The sequence below is a fragment of the Lissotriton helveticus genome, chromosome 3_1 (genome assembly GCF_964261635.1).
Source record: "Lissotriton helveticus chromosome 3_1, aLisHel1.1, whole genome shotgun sequence".
Taxonomy (NCBI): Eukaryota; Metazoa; Chordata; class Amphibia; order Caudata; family Salamandridae; genus Lissotriton; species Lissotriton helveticus.
The window spans coordinates 1,603,578,577-1,603,595,829 of NC_136061.1; positions in this window are offsets into that span (position 1 = coordinate 1,603,578,577).

A 17,253-nucleotide genomic window follows, 5' to 3' on the forward strand; every position below is an offset into this window, starting at 1 on the left:
GTATGCCCCCCGCAGATCCAGTTTTGTAAAAATGGTGGCGTGTCGCAGTTGATCAAATCACACGGAAATCAATGGTAGGGGATACTTTGTTTTTTATGGTGACTTTATTCGAAGCCCTGTACAAGAGCGTGGTTCACCCCCCTTCTTTGGCACAAAGTAGAGAGGAGAAGACACCGGAGAGGAGGAGTGCCAAATAAAGCCTGCAGCCAACATTTCGTCCAAATCTGACCGTAAATGCTGTGTTTCTGGTTCGGACTAGGCATAAATCCGGCTACAGGGCAAACTCCCTCCTGGAACCAAGTCAATAGTGGGACAGTAAAAAAAAAGCGCAGTGAGGTGGCAAAATAACGGACTTAACTGTATCAAAAACATCTGCAAACTGCATGTACTGTGATGGACTACCAGACCCTTCCAAGGAACAACCAGTAGCACAGACCAAAGGAGACACCCAATCTGATGCCTCCCGATAACTGTGTTGCAAGCAATATCCTGAGTCCATGATGACCGTACGTCTTACCCAATCGATCTTAGGATTGTGTGTCTGCAACTAAGCCACCCCTAGAATGATTCGAAAGGCTGGAGCGTCAATAAGATCAAAGACTCAGAATGACCATTATCACAAATCAAAATCGGAGGTTCTGTCTGTTTCACTATCAATCCAGAAGACAACTCAGTGCCATCAATCACCCTTACTGGTTCCAAATGGATCTTACACACACAAGGAACATCAAAAGTCTTAGCCAACTGAATGTCCATGAAATTCCCCATGGCACCTGCATCAAGGAGGACCGGAAAAGTATTTATCTTATTACCAGATATCACCAAAGTAACTGTAATAGTGAAATGGCATGGCACCCGAAACACCAGTCCAGCTACATCTTAGGGATTTAGATCATATATGCTATACTGACAAAAAGGGAAGCCTCCCTGTTTGACAAAGGCCACAGTTTTTCTAAGCGGCACTGAAGAGGGATTAACTGCACACTCAAGTGCAAAGTGCCCATTCCCCACGCAATACAGGCAAAGATTGAGCCTTCATCATTTCTCTTTCTCCTCATTGGAAAGGGGACCCCGTACACTCCCTATCTGCATGGGTTCAGCATGATTCCTTTCTCCTGTCTCTGTTCTGACCTCACTACGACAAGCATAATATTTAGACATTGGTAAATGATCTCTCCCCCTTCCGCTACAAAAGTCTGTGATCCAACTTGACCACCAGGTCAATAACCTCCATACAATCTTCGGGGGGATCGACGATCTGTGATATAACATCTTTTAATTCCTCAAACAGGCCCTGGTAAAAAAGGGTTATCCTCTTCTCATTGGGACAATGTTTCTCAGACACTAAACGGTTAAATGTAGCGATGTACACCAATAGATCCTGTTTACCCTGCCGCAATTTTTGGAGCTCTGCATTGCTCGCCTGCATAAAAGTATGCTTAGCAACCTACCGCCGCATCTGCTCCTTAAAAGGAACAAAATTATATAATATAGGATCATCATTATCCACCAAGGGTACTGACCGTAGTGCAGCAGTCCCAGCCAAGTAAGATATCACAGAGGCAACCTTAGCTGCATCATCAGGAAAGGCCGTTGGTCTACACATAAAGTGCAAATGTCACAAATTCATGAGTATGCCATACTTATTGCTATCCCCTGAAAAGCGCTCAGGGACTGCCAAAGGCACCGGTACTGGTGTATTCACTGTAACTGCAACAGGCACACTTCCTGCAGCACCAGATAATGGAAAGTAACATAATGGAAAGTAACGAACAGCAATAGAACATCAAGGGTACAAGGCAAAGATGACTGCACTTATCTAAGATTATGGTCTTTTGGTATTTAGAGAATCTGGGTGCCAAGAACCTGAAGCCACATACCCCTAGACTTCCAAGGGCATAGCCCAAAACTTGGCGGAACGCGGCTTTGCAGACAGTTAGAAGGCATGTTATGTGCACTCTGGCTGTTTGCTGAGTCGAGTTTTTGCTGGGGGTCGCTTGACTCTGGGGGTTTTGCGTGGACACTGGGGGGGGGGCACTGTTCTTTGGCTCCTGGCGATTTTGGGTCTCTCTTTATGCCCGACTACCAGCTGTGTATTACACATGTGGAGACTTTACTTGTCTATTTGGCACACTTTATATTATATAAATGTGATCAATGATCTGTATGACCTATGATCTTATATATTTTATTCTTATCTTTACTCTTTACTAAGGGTGATTATATGAGCCACATGGCTTGGATGCGAAACTTGGCACCACTCAAAGAATTCAGTCTTGATAAACAATAGAAGTAAATACTTGAAGGACTGGCTAGCAGTATAATAGAAAGGTATGTCGATTTTTATTCCCAACTTAGTGGGGTTATAACAGTGGTTGTAGTGATTGGAGTAAAGTAAGGAGAACTATTCCTTTTTACAATAGGTGGCTATCCCTTTGTACCCTTGGATTCTTGGAAAGACAAATTCCGCGAACATACTTATTCTTCATCAAATTAACTATCGACATAGTCTCATCACTTTTTGGTAAGATAATAATATGCCCTAATATTAATTGGATTGGCCTCTCCACATGTGAACATCAGCGTTAAATATATACAAATAATATAATAAAACATGGTGTATAAGAAAAGAACTGACTTTTCACTGACAGAGTGTCAGTATTTTTTGAAAACCAAAGTGATTACCCAAAACGAATGTTATGAGTAGCTCTTCCTTGTAGGAATATCGTTTTGAAATGTGAATACACTGTACTCAGCATTGTGTCCATTAGGTTCTTTCCCTCATTGATTCTTAAAAGACTGTTCTCTGGCATGTTTTGTAAAAATAAATATGATGAATATGTTAGAAAATCCGTCTTGTAGGTGTATCATGTTTGTATATACAGTTGGAATGTGATTTCTAAAGTGTATATAATAGATCACGTTTTTGTGGTTATTGTGTATTATAAATTGTGTTTTTATTTGTAAATAGTAGTGTGTAATATATGTATTTTTGTATATTCACATTTTGTATCCCTGAAAAAGTCTTCTTGACGAAACGTCTTGGCTACGTTGTTTTATGAAGAAAAAGAATAAAAGAAATTTTTAAGCCATACTGAACGGATTCCTTAAATCCTTATTTGATTATTATTGTTTGATGTGTGGAGTGCTGAATCATAATGGAAAATAGTGGGCTGTAAAGGTGTTTTAGAAACCCCCGCCCTTTCCTTGGCTCTATAGGTATTCAATTCTCCATGTAAGCCATGATTTTCCTGTCGTAGGTCCCTCACCTCCTCTTGCAGTGAGGCGAGGGCCAAGGCCTAATCCTGTATTGAAGGACCCGCCCCTATCCCACCCTGTAAGGGGTCCACATTAAGCATGGGCGGATCTAGCGGATCTCGCGTACGCGAAATTGCGGATTTACGGATTCGCAATCCGCGAAGATACGCGAACTCTAGCGGATTTGCGGATTTTCCCGTTTTTTGTGTTGGCGAGCGTTCGCGCCGATTTTGGGACAATTTCGCAATTGCGAACTTACTTTTCGGCACGCAACGGCCGCGACTATGTTGTTTCTACGTCTGGTTTATCATCACAGGTTCACAGCACCCTCTGTTTCACCACTGCCACCCTCTGGGACACCCATGCCACCCTCTGGTACATCCTCACTGCCACCCATTAGGTTTGTTTATCACTGTAGTTTATGGGGGGTGAAAAAAGCAAGCACACCTCCCCTACTTCAACTGCCATGAATTAATTTGGGGTTGATTAATGTGTCAGTTATTTAGAAAGTTCCAGTCTGGCTGGCACCTGCTTCCTTCCTTATCTGTAATTTGCTTTCTGTTGCAGTGAAATTTTTTTTCACAGGACCTTTATGGTCTACTTGTAGCTATTCTATGAGCCTGCTGTTTGGGTCATAGCAGGGTCATAGAATAGTTGCAAACTCTGGAGGGGCCCCTCAGGAAGCACTACCTTGAATGTTACTAATGTTAAGTTTGAACTTTTGCACCTGCTCATTGCTTTCAGTTTAGCTAAAATCGTTTTTTCTGCAATTTCGCGCGTTTTTTGGGGCGCGAATCCGTGCGAGATCGATTTCAGAAGCCGCGAATACGTGCGAATACAAAATTGTTTTTTTTTGCGACGTGTATGTTCGCGTGATCTTGCGCGTGTTCGCGAGGCGCTTCTAGCTATACATTTGCCAAGTTACCCTATCGGTCGTACACGGGCGCGGCCATCTTGTTTGCGTGACGTAATTCAGTTTCCGGCCGCTATGTGTAATCTCGCAAAGTGTGCTGCTCGCTAGTACAATTTCGCGCGTGCTCGCGAGGAAAATCTCGCGCGAACTTACCCACGCGGTCGTGAACGGGCGCGGCCATCTTGTTTCTCATTCATTGCTATGGTTCTGGGCATGCTTTCTCTATCCTCTCTCAATCTCTGCCATCCTTTGCTTGTTTGAAGTTTATTTGATCTAATTTTACTTATTATCTATCCCTCTATTTTTCTAGCTGTATATTTTTGTGTTTTCTGCTGCTTTTAGTTACTTTTAAACTACTTTTTTAAACTATTTTCTTTTCTTCTTCACTATTCTATTTCTTGTTTATCATTTAACTGTATTTCTGCCCAGACCATGGTAAAGGGAGCCGGGAAGCACCCTGAGAAGGGGAAGGGTCCCGCACCCCGTGCCCGGCTCCTGTGCGGGCGTTTGAGGGGGGAGCAAGTGGTCCCGCGGGAGATCTTCAGCGCGGAGGAAGTGGCGGCACTCATCTTCCACGTCCAGCGCCGCCTCCCCAAGACGATCCTGGGAGGCGGCAAGATCGCGACTGGCTATGGCATCCGGGAGCGCCGCCAGCGGTGGGAGAAGGTGTGCCGGGCCATGTATAAGCTCTCTGGGGTCCAGCGCACATATAACCAGGCCACCCACCGCTGGACCGATGTCATGGACCGGGAACGGGACTTGCTGGACGCGCTCGGCGTAGAGGTCCCCGGGCTTGGTGAGTAGTAGTAGCTATTCATTTACTACTCTGTTTTATCCGGCTCTGTTATTTGCAAATCTTTGTTCTTTACCAAGAGCAATAATGCTGCCGATTACATTGAGGTAAATTATATTTCAAAATCTTCTATGCATTTCAGGTGCACTGCTCTCCTTCTCAGTAGCCTTGCTTGCTACTATGCTTCTTTGTTTTGTATGTTGTGTTCAGAAGCATTTCATTGGCCTGAGAAATTATGTATGAGTGTAGTGTAAAGATAAGAACTGCGTAATGCTAGACACTAAGGGTCATATTTTCAATTACCGGCGCATCCCTGCAAAGTAGCAGGGATGCGGCAGTAATTGTGTGCCATGCCACCACCACCCATTGGCCCAAAACGTCACAGAAGCCTTACGCATCTGTGTCGTAAAGGCAGCGCATTGCTGGAGTTGCGTGCCAACGATGGCGCAGCTCCAGCAATGCTCTGGGGTACCCTATCTCCCCAATGCTGCATCAAGCCGTACGTCGGCTTCAAGCGCGCAGGGTTTGAGTCATGCATCATTGTCCTAAAAGTGACTGATTGACATCTTGTAGATTTCCCTCAGCCACTTTTAGGATTTGTTCCTGCGCAGGTACGCCCTCCCTTGCGCCGGAACGCCCCCTGATGGCGCAGGGCTTTACAACGTGATGCATCGCCCATATGCCCATATGTGTTTTTTTTTAATATATACGCCGCACCAACACCATGGCGAGTCTTTTGTTCTGCCGCTGCGTCACAAAAGGCACGCAACAATGGAGGAAAATGAGCCGCAAGGGACTTCTAAATCAGCCCCAACAGACTGAAGTCCAGTCCTTCCTTTAGACACATGGCTATAAGAAGAAATAGTGGCGGTGGTGGGTGGATTGATAGTTTGAGTATTCACTGATCTGCAAGCAGGATGGACTTTGTCTGTCACTTCGCGTGCTGCGGACTGCTGCCTGCAGTGCCAGGCCTAGGCAAACCTCTTTAGTAGTCTGTTTATTGAGTTACATAGGAACTTTCTAAGTCAACGTTCTGCAAATCAGGCAATACGAATAACGTAGTATACCACATGAGATAGATCCCGTGGAATAGTTGTCTATCTATTTGCTATTTCTCCAAAATATTTTGTTATTGTTCTTTTGAAATGTTTGATTTGGTTGAAAAATCTCATCCATGTTTTCTGGTTTTTCTTTCTTTCATGTTGTACATCAGCTCCCCCCAAGGGCAAGAGGACACAGGAGGAGGGTGCTGAGGATGCAGGCCAGGATCGGGCAGGCGAGGGCTCCTTTGCTGGCCCCAGTAAGTTTACATTTTAATAAAGAGTACCTATTTTTTCCTAGCGTTCCTCATTCGATTTTTTCTAAATCGTCTTTGATCTTCTTGTAGACTGGATATAAATTCTTATCCTGCCTCGAATATGACTCCCTGTGGTATTACTAGACTATTCTTATTAGTCTGTCTGTGTAGCTAACTAAGATTGGACATTTGGCAATTCCATTGGACTCCCATTCTATTCAGCAATAGCTCTATGCACTGTCTCCTTACTGACTAGATAGTGTGGCAGAGTCATTCAGCTCCCGAAGTCACCGATTATTGATCCCCAATGATCTCTAGATTATCGTACGCAGGACAAGAGAGTACGGAGTCACAGCACAGTCAAGAAGTGTCAGAGGCACTCATGCTTGAAAAAATTCCAAAACCTTTAGCTCATCCACTCTAGTCTGGAGGAACAAAAACCACAGAGTCTATTTAAGTTTAAAAGCTTTATTAAAAGTAAACACATTTATTAAAATCTACTTTGTCATAAAACTATTTAACTGAAAACGGAAAAGTGGTTAGTGCTGACGATTAATTGGACACATTTCTTGTGGTCGAGCCGAGCTCTCACCTGGTTTGAACTTGATCCTGGTCGTGTTCTTAGGAGTCAAGCTTCTGTCTGTTAGGAGAAAAAGTGGTGCGTGTTAAAAATCAAAAGCAAGCATTCATCAGTTGTGCATAAAAGTGCAGCAAGACAACAGCCTTCCCTGGAAAATGGGACATTTTTACTTTGGAGTAGACAGTCACAAATTATTACATTGTATTCAGTTTTTTTAACATTTCTCCTAGACCAAATATTATATAGTAGTGAGTGGTGTATTCTAACATTCTTAAATGTACTTTGTAGGTGTAACATCTGGTGACGGGGCCAGCGCGGAGGTGGCTGTGTTGGGCGAGGACTCGGCGGACTCTGGGGAGGAGGCGGTGCAAGAGCCGGCGGACGGTCCTGTGGGGGTTCAAACGGTGGTGGCGGAAACAGGTAAGCTATATATTCCTTACTTATTGAGATTGAAGACTGCATAGTGTGCTTTCTGCACGGGTGTATTACAAATCAACCAGGTAGTAGCCTCCTCGAAATGTACTTCGACTTAGCTGTGAAGTTTTTGGTGAGAAGAATCCCAATAAGTTCTTAGACGAACGTGATGGATGGGATGAACGAAAAGTGAAAGAAGGGTGTAAGTAAGTGGGACGCGAACTTGTATGATGGCTGGCAAAGAAGAACGATATGTGTTTGCTTGGCCCCCGAGGTGGCTGGGAAGGAAAGAATATGGTATGGTGCATGGCTGGGTCAATGATGAAGCAAGGATGGGTGGAAGGACAGCAGCCTGGGTGGGTGAGACAGAAACTGTATGTGTGCGTATACTTTGACTGAATGGATGCCTGGAGCATGGTATTCTCTGACTCTTAGATAGCACATGTGTATCTAGAGAGAGTAGATGGTCGCCAGATGAAGTAAGTGTTACCTTGAAGAGCATGTACCACCGCACCCGCACGTTCGTTCCAGTGCAGGGAAGGCAAGGAAAAGAAATTGTAAATGTGTCCAATACTACCATGAATAGTAGCAGTACTTTGTATTGCGTCTGCAATCACAGCATATATCTGGTTATTACAGTGGACACTCCGTACCTCTCTTAATAACTTTAGTTTACTTGTAGTACGTCATTCATGTGTGGGTGTATCACTGTTCACTCAATATTAAGCAAAGCACCTAAAGTCATCCCATATGTCATCAAATACGTCCCATGTGAAGTGATAGATAATCAAATTAGTTAGCTTCTTCATTTTCCTTTTCTAGTACTCATTTGCACTGTAGGGTGAAAGGTAAATTAATTAAGCAGTAGCCCTTGTAACAGAGTATTCTCAGTGCCACCCGTAATAGAAAAGTAATAGCTTCACCACCTGCATGTACTGGACCGGTACAGTAACGCAAGTCTGTCTCACTCATCATGGTGTGCAACTTTTTTTCTCGGGTGCAAGTTCACTGTGCTGTCCATGTCATTCTGCCGGCTTGCATAAGATAACGTACCAATTTCCCTAAACAAGAGAGAAGAAGAAGAATAAGACTGGTGTACTGTCATAGTCGACTGTAATGGAAGTCCATAGTGGTCGTAGAATTTGTTCATTAAACTACCACTAATGTTAGAGCAAGGATGCAGAAGTGGGAGGTTACATAGATACTGTCCTCAATAGTTATGTACTGTGCTTTCAATTTGCTACTTGTACTGTGACCCAACTTTCGGCTCAATCACTTTGTGTTATTAATGCTAAGGAGCATTGGTTACAGACTATGTCTTTCTTTCTTCATATAGTTGCTCCTTCCAAATCAACAACACGGAGGGAGCAGGCTAGAATGGCCCGGCAACAGAGGCTGGAGGCCACTGTCGCCGAATATCGGCGGCTGGTGGCCCTGGAGGAGGAGGAGGACACGCAGTCGAGCGGGGCAACAACAACATCCTCGACTGGGACCGCTGCATCCTCCTCCGTGACTAAGCCAGCAGGACCGAGCCGGGCTAACAAAGACAACCGCCACCGCCAAGCAACAGAAATACCAGCTGCCCCCCACAGGAGCTGCAAGGAACGCCAACGCCGCCTACGAGTCCGAATGTCCAACCTGGAGCAGGAGGTCCTGAAGTATAAGAACTTGGTTAAGGGCCTACGCTCCGAGCTTGCCACCCTCCGCAAGGAGTATGATGCCCATGCCGCAAAATGCACCAGCACCCTCCAGTAGTGGAGTGTCCCTTGCCCTTTTTTTATAGACTTTTGGGGGGTGGGATTTGGGAGTTGGGATAGTTTTGGGACGTTTCAAAGACAATCGTTGGGGTTAGGGTGGGTGAGGGAGATTATTTTGTTAGGGCTACATAAATATATTTTTAAACTTTATCTGACCATACCTGTTTTTTACTGCTTTTCAGTCTGGTGGGTGGGGGGCGGGGGTGTAACAGTAACTTTGTTTTCCTGAACAGTCGTAGGACTTTAGTAGTACAACCGTCAATCTCTTGTCTACTCCGAAATAATACTCCATTATACTACCTCCCACCAAACGCTTATCTTACCTGTAATTTGTGTTAGAAATTAGGGCTAGGCCCAGGGCTGGCTCCACGTGAAATGGGGATTAACGTTGTCAATCCTGGGCGGGTGACATTTCCTCATTGCGGTGGTACTAGTGGTGTGACACAGTGGCAGTTGCATGCCTATGGAAAAAAAGAAAACGAAACCTTGTTTGTCCTTACTGTAGCATTACAACGGTTATGGTACGATCGAGAATATAGCAGGTGACAGACAGAACAGTGCCATAATGTAGCCTAACAAATGGTAAAGTATTTGCTTGCAAGTATAACTAGTACTTGCGTTGAATTTATTTGACATTGGCTACTACTACTAGAAAATATAGTACTGAAGCTGAGTAAGTCTAGAAGATATCCTCGTATTCCTTCACCAGCCTGTTGCTATGACCTTATCCTCCCCAGCAAGTGTGTGGAATTATTGATGTCATTTTAGTCAGACATCAAGCAAAACAACACAGCCCGGGGGAAGAGGGTTAGGGTTTGTAAAATGGATGGGAATGGGGGTTTCTTTTTGGGTAGGTTTTGTTGAGAGAAGAAAAAAAAAGCAGAGCATGGACAAACAATAATTGAAGATAAAGACAATCTTTGGTTACAAACTAAAGCTAAGCACATGCAGTCACACTCATAGAATAAAACGATGGATACTGTATCTGTATTGCGTATGTTGTTGGAGTTGTCCTTGAATTTGGTAAGTAAGTTGCATGCAGCAAACAATTCCTCTTATTGGCGGCACTCCTCCATTCCAGCTGACGCTTCGTCCATCAATGTTGGTGACCACTGACAGAAGACACCCTGTCCACTGCCTGCCTGGCGGATGTTGACTGAAACCCGGCCTGTAATTATTGAACGGAAAACAGGAAGTGCTATAATTATTACAATACCACTGATAAATAAATAAAAGGTATGTACGCTGTGTGGTTCAAAATGTGACACTTTGATTTCCCTAATAGACAGTACAATATTTTTGAAATTGCGTGCTCTGTCTGAGTCACCTTTTTAAGGATAAATAAGTATGGCCAAAATATTATAGCGGATCTTTCCCCTCAAGGTAGGTGTACTGTAAACTGTGTTTTAGAACAAAATTTGACCCTCCCAGCAATGCTCCCACCAAGACCCTTACTAAAGCCAGTCGCAAAAATGTAGAAGAACCCCAATCAGATCTCCAAAAACGATGCCTAGCAGAAAAATGGTTACAAAACGTACTTTGAAAGTAACAGTAGGCCCAAATACAGACCGTGGATTGTATTCAAACCACTTGCAAGCAAGTAAAAGTATCCATAGCCAGCATCGCTCCAACAGTGCTCTACAACACCAGAACTGCGTTGCAATAGAACCCCCCGAAACACATGCAATCCTGCTGCTAGGGCTAACCCTAACGAACCCTAACTTACAAAAAGTGCCAAAACTGGTGTTTCCTTCAGGATTTTGTCCAAAACACTTCTATCCGGTATTAGACCTTCCCAGGAATGCCCCAGGCAAGACCCGCCAACCCACCCGGAAAAAAACACCCGACAACACCCCCAAACAGCGAAAAAGCTAAATCTCATACTTACAATATCTCTCGGCCTTCGGTCCAAACGCGGCGCTGTGCAGCTAGGTCACTCATCATCATCATCAATCATCATAACTCCTGTTTTCCACCACGGATTTCCTGAAAAGCAAATGCAATCAAGATTAGATTGTCGCAGCAGTGCTTCGACAGAGACCCCGGCCGCAACCCAACCACGAACAGCAGGAAGCCCCCCAAAACGCTACATTGAGCAAGATGACAGAAGAAATAGCAAAAAAAAGGCTGTTCCTTCAGGATTTTGTCCAAAACACTTCTATCCGGTATTAGACCTTCCCAGGAATGCCCTAGGCAAGACCCGCCAACCCACCCGGAAAAAACCACCCGACAACACCCCCAAACAGCGAAAAAGCTAAATCTCATACTTACAATATCTCTCGGCCTTCGGTCCAAACGCGGCGCTGTGCAGCTAGGTCATCATCATCATCAATCATCATAACTCCTGTTTTCCACCACGGATTTCCTGAAAAGCAAATGCAATCAAGATTAGATTGTCGCAGCAGTGCTTCGACAGAGACCCCGGCCGCAACCCACCCACGAACAGCAGGAAGCCCCCCAAAACGCTACATTGAGCAAGATGACAGGAGAAATAGCAAAAAAAAGGCTGTTCCTTCAGGATTTTGTCCAAAACACTTCTATCCGGTATTAGACCTTCCCAGGAATGCCCCAGGCAAGACCTGCCAACCCACCCGGAAAAAACCACCCGACAACACCCCCAAACAGCGAAAAAGCTAAATCTCATACTTACAATATCTCTCGGCCTTCGGTCCAAACGCGGCGCTGTGCAGCTAGGTCACTCATCATCATCATCAATCATCATAACTCCTGTTTTCCACCACGGATTTCCTGAAAAGCAAATGCAATCAAGATTAGACTGTCGCAGCAGTGCTCCCAGACACCAAAAATTACCCACAAACACCCGGAACCCCGCCAAAGAGCACCTCAAAGGCAAGCAAGTCAGCAAAAACGGCAAGAAATTTCCACCTCATATTTGGTCCAAAACACTTTTGTCCATTATTAGAGCTTCACAGCAATGGGCCCAAATCCGTCAACTCACCCGCAAAGAAGTACAACACCCCCACAAGTGCTGAGTCTTTCTTCATTGGGCATAATCCAGCACTCTGCTTTGAGGGAAATCGCAGTCTGGAGGAGGAGGATAGAGGAGCATGTTCTTCAGAACTTGTGAACCTGAGGAATGTAGACTGCGGCACCTTCAAATCAATAAGCAAACAAGTGAAGACAGTTCTGATGATGGTCTTGTTTTTGGGATTAGGTGATTAAAGTTTGAATTAAATTAACTGTGCAAAACAAAGAAAGAGAGACACAAAGCACACAGGAATAAAAGTGAATAAGGACGAAAAAGAAAGTTCTTGATTGATTGTCTCATTTTCAGGGCTCGGTGTCAGGGAATAAGAACAAGATTTCGTCATCATACTCTGCGAATTCAGGCTGGATGAGGTCAGTGCCACCGAACAGAGAACAAATCCCCTCATCTACGTTGCCGTCCTCCTCGTCTTCATGCGGCGTGCTTTCTCATACTTTGTAATCTGGTGGTATGAGGTGCTGATTCATCTTGATCATTGTCAGCCGCTCCACATTTTTGGGCGAGAGGCGGCTCCGTTTGGGAGTTACAATGCCACCAGCAGCACTGAAAACACGTTCAGAAGACACACTTGCGAGTGGGCAAGACAAATAGTTTATAGCCAGGTTGAAGAGCTGTGGCCACAATTGTTTTTTGCCATGCCAATACTGCAATGGCTCATCATTAAGAAAGACCTCTGTTGAGTCATTCAGATAGTCCTGCACCATCGACTCAAGGTCATCAACGGTTCCTCCACTTTGCTTACTTTTTGCTGTGGCTGTGACATTTTTTCGAGAACCATACCCAAGCAAACTTAGCCAATCCTCTACAGCAGCCACTGTTTTTGTTGTGTGTGGTGCAGATGATCCAGTTGCCGGTGTCTTTAACGGCTGAGAGGTCACTTGTGCCCCAGCCACAGGTGCAGAAGTGGATTCTTGTGACTGGGGATGGCCTGCTGATGCTGATGCTAATGTACTGGCTTCTCCTTCAATAACCTGCCGTTCTTTTTCAAACCTCTTGGCTGACCAGGCTAACCAATGTTTGTACTTTTGAACATCTGCATCAGCAAAAGGAAAGAATGCTTCGCCTGCCAGCGCCTTTTTGTAGCGTGGATCCAGAATAGTAGCACAAATGTAATGCTGTTCTGAGTTGATCATTTTAAGACGTTCATCACCACGTAGGCGCTCTAATAATTTCTCAGACAAAATAAAATGGTCTTTTTTTTTTCATCTTTTTCAAACTCAGAAGACACCGCCATCAGTTGGTGCTCCAGCATGCACAACAATGGGATAGCTTTTCCCAAATTACAGTCCTCCTGGCTGACTGCACGCGTGAAGAACTCAAAAGGACGAAGCATGTCTGTCAGGCTTTTAACTATGTCCCATTGCGCCGCACCCATCCGCATGTCCTCCTTCTGAGATGTAGCCTCTGTGAAGAAATAGTGATCGAGTACCGTATACTGCTCATACAGACGCTCAAGCATGTAGAAGGTTGAGTTCCAACGTGTTGCCACCTCCTGGATGAGTGCTTTCACTGGCATTCCACGTTGAAGTAGCAGTCTCCGCAGATGCTTCCGGGCCTTAAAAGAATGGCTGAAATGGTTGCACATTTTGCGGCAGGTGGCCATTACCTCGAACGCTGGACTCTGTTTATCACTCAAGAATTTTTGAACTACCAGGTTGATACAGTGCGCCAAACACGGCACTCTAAAATGGTCACCCTTCAACATGGCCTTAACTACATTGGCGCCATTATCCGTGGAAACATAACCAATCTTGCGTTTTAGGGGGGATAGAATTTGCAAGACCTTTTTGTTAAACTCTTCCAAAAGGTTTTCTGCTGTGTGACTTTTCTCCAAGCCAAACATGGCTAGTGTTGCATGTTTCCGAGCAGCTTTGAAAACTTTGTCCGGGTCAACACCTGCGTTTAGCTTTGCTTTAACACCTGAAAAAGAGACCCAGTGTGCAGTGATGCACATGTAATCAGCGCCTGCGCCACTGGTCCACATGTCTGTTGTCAGATGTATTGTGTGAACAGCACTCTTCTGCAAAGCTGCCCCAATCGCCTCCAGCACATCTTCATGTAGTGCTGGAACCGCAACTCTGGCAAAATAGAACCGGCTCGGAACCTTCCATTTAGGGCAGAGCGTTGCCACTAATTCAAGAAAACCTACCGCTTCTACAAAAGAAAAAGGTAGAAGGTCCACAGCTAGCATTTTAGCCAGCTTAGTGTTATACAGACGCGTCAGTGGGTGGTTGCGTTCATATGGTACGTCTGAAGTAAGCATTGTTCTAATGTTGCCCTGGACCAAGCATTTATGGGCTGATAATGACTTCGTTGACCCAATTTTGCTCGCTGGTGAACTTTTGTGCGTTGGTGTCTCACTCGCTCCAACACTCTTAGTGTGCCTCACATTGGGTGTGCTGCTGACAGGGGTACTGGGTGTAAGGGAAGTGTTTGACACGTCTTCTTCCTGCTCGTCATCATCAGATGAAACATCAACGTTTCCTTGAATTTGGCCTTTCTTGATCGCATCTAGGTGCGCAAACCATTTGACAGTGTGCTTTCTCTCAAGATGACCTCTCTGGCCGCCGGTACCATAGTTGGTACCTGACTTACCACGACTAACTGCAAGCTTACAAAGGGTACAAATGGCAAACTTTGGATTTTTGGGACAAACAGTAAAGAAGTCCCAAACTGGGGACTTGAAGTGTCTGTGGGACATGGAGGAGGCGGCGATACTGGTGGTGGTGGTCATGAAGCTAATGCCAGATGAAGTGGAGGATCTGGATTGCCCAACTTTTGTACGTTTTGCACTTTCACCGCCACTAATTAAGGTCGAGGTTGACGGAGGTCTCTTCTTGCCAGAAAGAAATATGGAAGCGGGACGAGTTGGTGTACTACTTAACTCCAATGATTGTGGTGTTTCCACTGCCTCCTCATCGACAACATCATCATCATCATCATCATCATCACGCTCAGCAGCTCTTCGGGCTAGGGTCAAAATGTCTGTTTGCTGCATGCCCGCTGGGGCTGCAGTGACCTTTATGATGACTGGGTCGTCGTTGGCAGAGTCTTCATCAGCAGCAGTATCCGCCACTTCTTGTTGAGCCTCATCACACTCCATAACTCTGAGACTTTGGACGAGCTTCCTTTTACGCTTAACTACCTTTGTTGGATCATGGTGTGCCTCACTCTCAGACGGCTGTGGTGCTGGTTCCCAAGTTTGATCCGTATCATCAGAAGGAGGTGTGCTTGAAGAGGATGTAGACACCACCCTTGATCTCTTCCTTGCTAGGGGTGTGGAAGACAATGAAGGATCATCAGGAGGAGTGGCTTCCTCAAATGATACCTCGCCTTGATTGTCGATTTCCTGATGTGCCCCTACTTCGGGAGGAACAACTATTGTGGGCACTTGTGACCCTCCATGCACCTCTGCTTGCGCATCTCCTTGCGCTGCCTCTCCTTCCACATGTACTTGGGCTTGTACTTGCACATGTGATTGTTGTTGCGGCTGTGGTTGTTCAACACTCGTCAGATGAGCTACAACAACCTGTGTTGATTGAGGGACATTGCTGCTGCTTTCTTGCGATGAGCCAACATCACTGGTCGATGGTGATTGAAGAACTATACTGGCTGCCTCTGCAGCACTCAAGGGCTTGGACTTAAGTTGGCGTGGTGGTGGTGGTGGCACTGAGCCCAATGGAGCGGGGGTGCTGCTGCCAGCTTGGTCCCCAGCAGATCCCGCTGCTGCTGCTGCAGGCATACTTTTTTTTTTACTCCCAAAAAAAGGGGCGGGCGGCACACCAGTATCCTTGGTAACTTGCTTCTTCTGCTCCTTACTGGCACCTTTCTTGCTAGAGGAGCTACGGGTTACTTTTTTTGGGGCCATCTTCTTCAGAGCAGGTCAGCAGGCAGCAGTTGCACGAGTTGCAGAGGGTTCTGTGTCCAGACGTGATGTCGCGTGACGTTATGCTGCACACACACACCGCTGCAGGACTTCTTCCTGGCACTGGTGGTTCTCTTGAGTCTTCTTGTGCACCTAAAAGCAATGGAAGACAGAGGAACATCAGTTCAGTTATACACCCCAAAAAATCGTCAAAACACAGAAAAATTAGCACAATCCCATGCCATCCATGATGTTTACATTGAAGACACCCCACAGAAAGACTAGGGACATGCAAGTATGCAACACTCACTACCCCTGGGCATAATGGATGAAAAGTAGGCAAAATAAGTGCATGCCTCAGACACTGCCTCTCTTCAAAATGGCCCCTTACACCCCAAGCACATGTTGCCTGTACCAGCCAGCACTCAAGATGGCCACCACCCACATGGCCAGTCCACATCAACAGTACACCCCCAAAAAACAGAAAAACAGCCAGAAATCACCACAATCCAATGCCATCCATGATGTTTACATTAAAGAGAGTGAGACCACACCACAGGCACACTCAGTCCATGCACCACCACCCCTGGGCAAAAGGCCACACCAGCAGCCCCCCCAAAACGACAAAAAACAATAAAATAAGCACAATCCCAGCCCATCCATGGCCTCAATTATGTTTAAATTCAAGAAGACACCCCACAGAAAGACTAGGCCCATGCAACACTCACCACCCCTGGGCAAAGGGCCCCACCAGCAGGCCCAAAAAAACGACAAAAAACAATAAAATCAGCACAATCCCAGCCCATCCATGGCCTCAATGGTGTTTAAATTCAAGAAGACACCCCTCAGAAACACTAGGCCCATGCAACACTCACTACCCCTGGGCATAATGGATGAAAAGTAGGCAAAATAAGTGCATGCCTCAGACACTGCCTCTCTTCAAAATGGCCCCTTACACCCCAAGCACATGTTGCCTGTACCAGCCAGCACTCAAGATGGCCACCACCCACATGGCCAGTCCACATCAACAGTACACCCCCAAAAAACAGAAAAACAGCCAGAAATCACCACAATCCAATGCCATCCATGATGTTTACATTAAAGAGATTGAGACCACACCACAGGCACACTCAGTACATGCACCACCACCCGTGGGCAAAAGGCCACACCAGCAGCCCCCCAAAAACGACAAAAAACAATAAAATAAGCACAATCCCAGCCCATCCATGGCCTCAATTATGTTTAAATTCAAGAAGACACCCCACAGAAAGACTAGGCCCATGCAACACTCACCACCCCTGGGCAAAGGGCCCCACCAGCAGGCCCAAAACAACGACAAAAAACAATAAAATCAGCACAATCCCAGCCC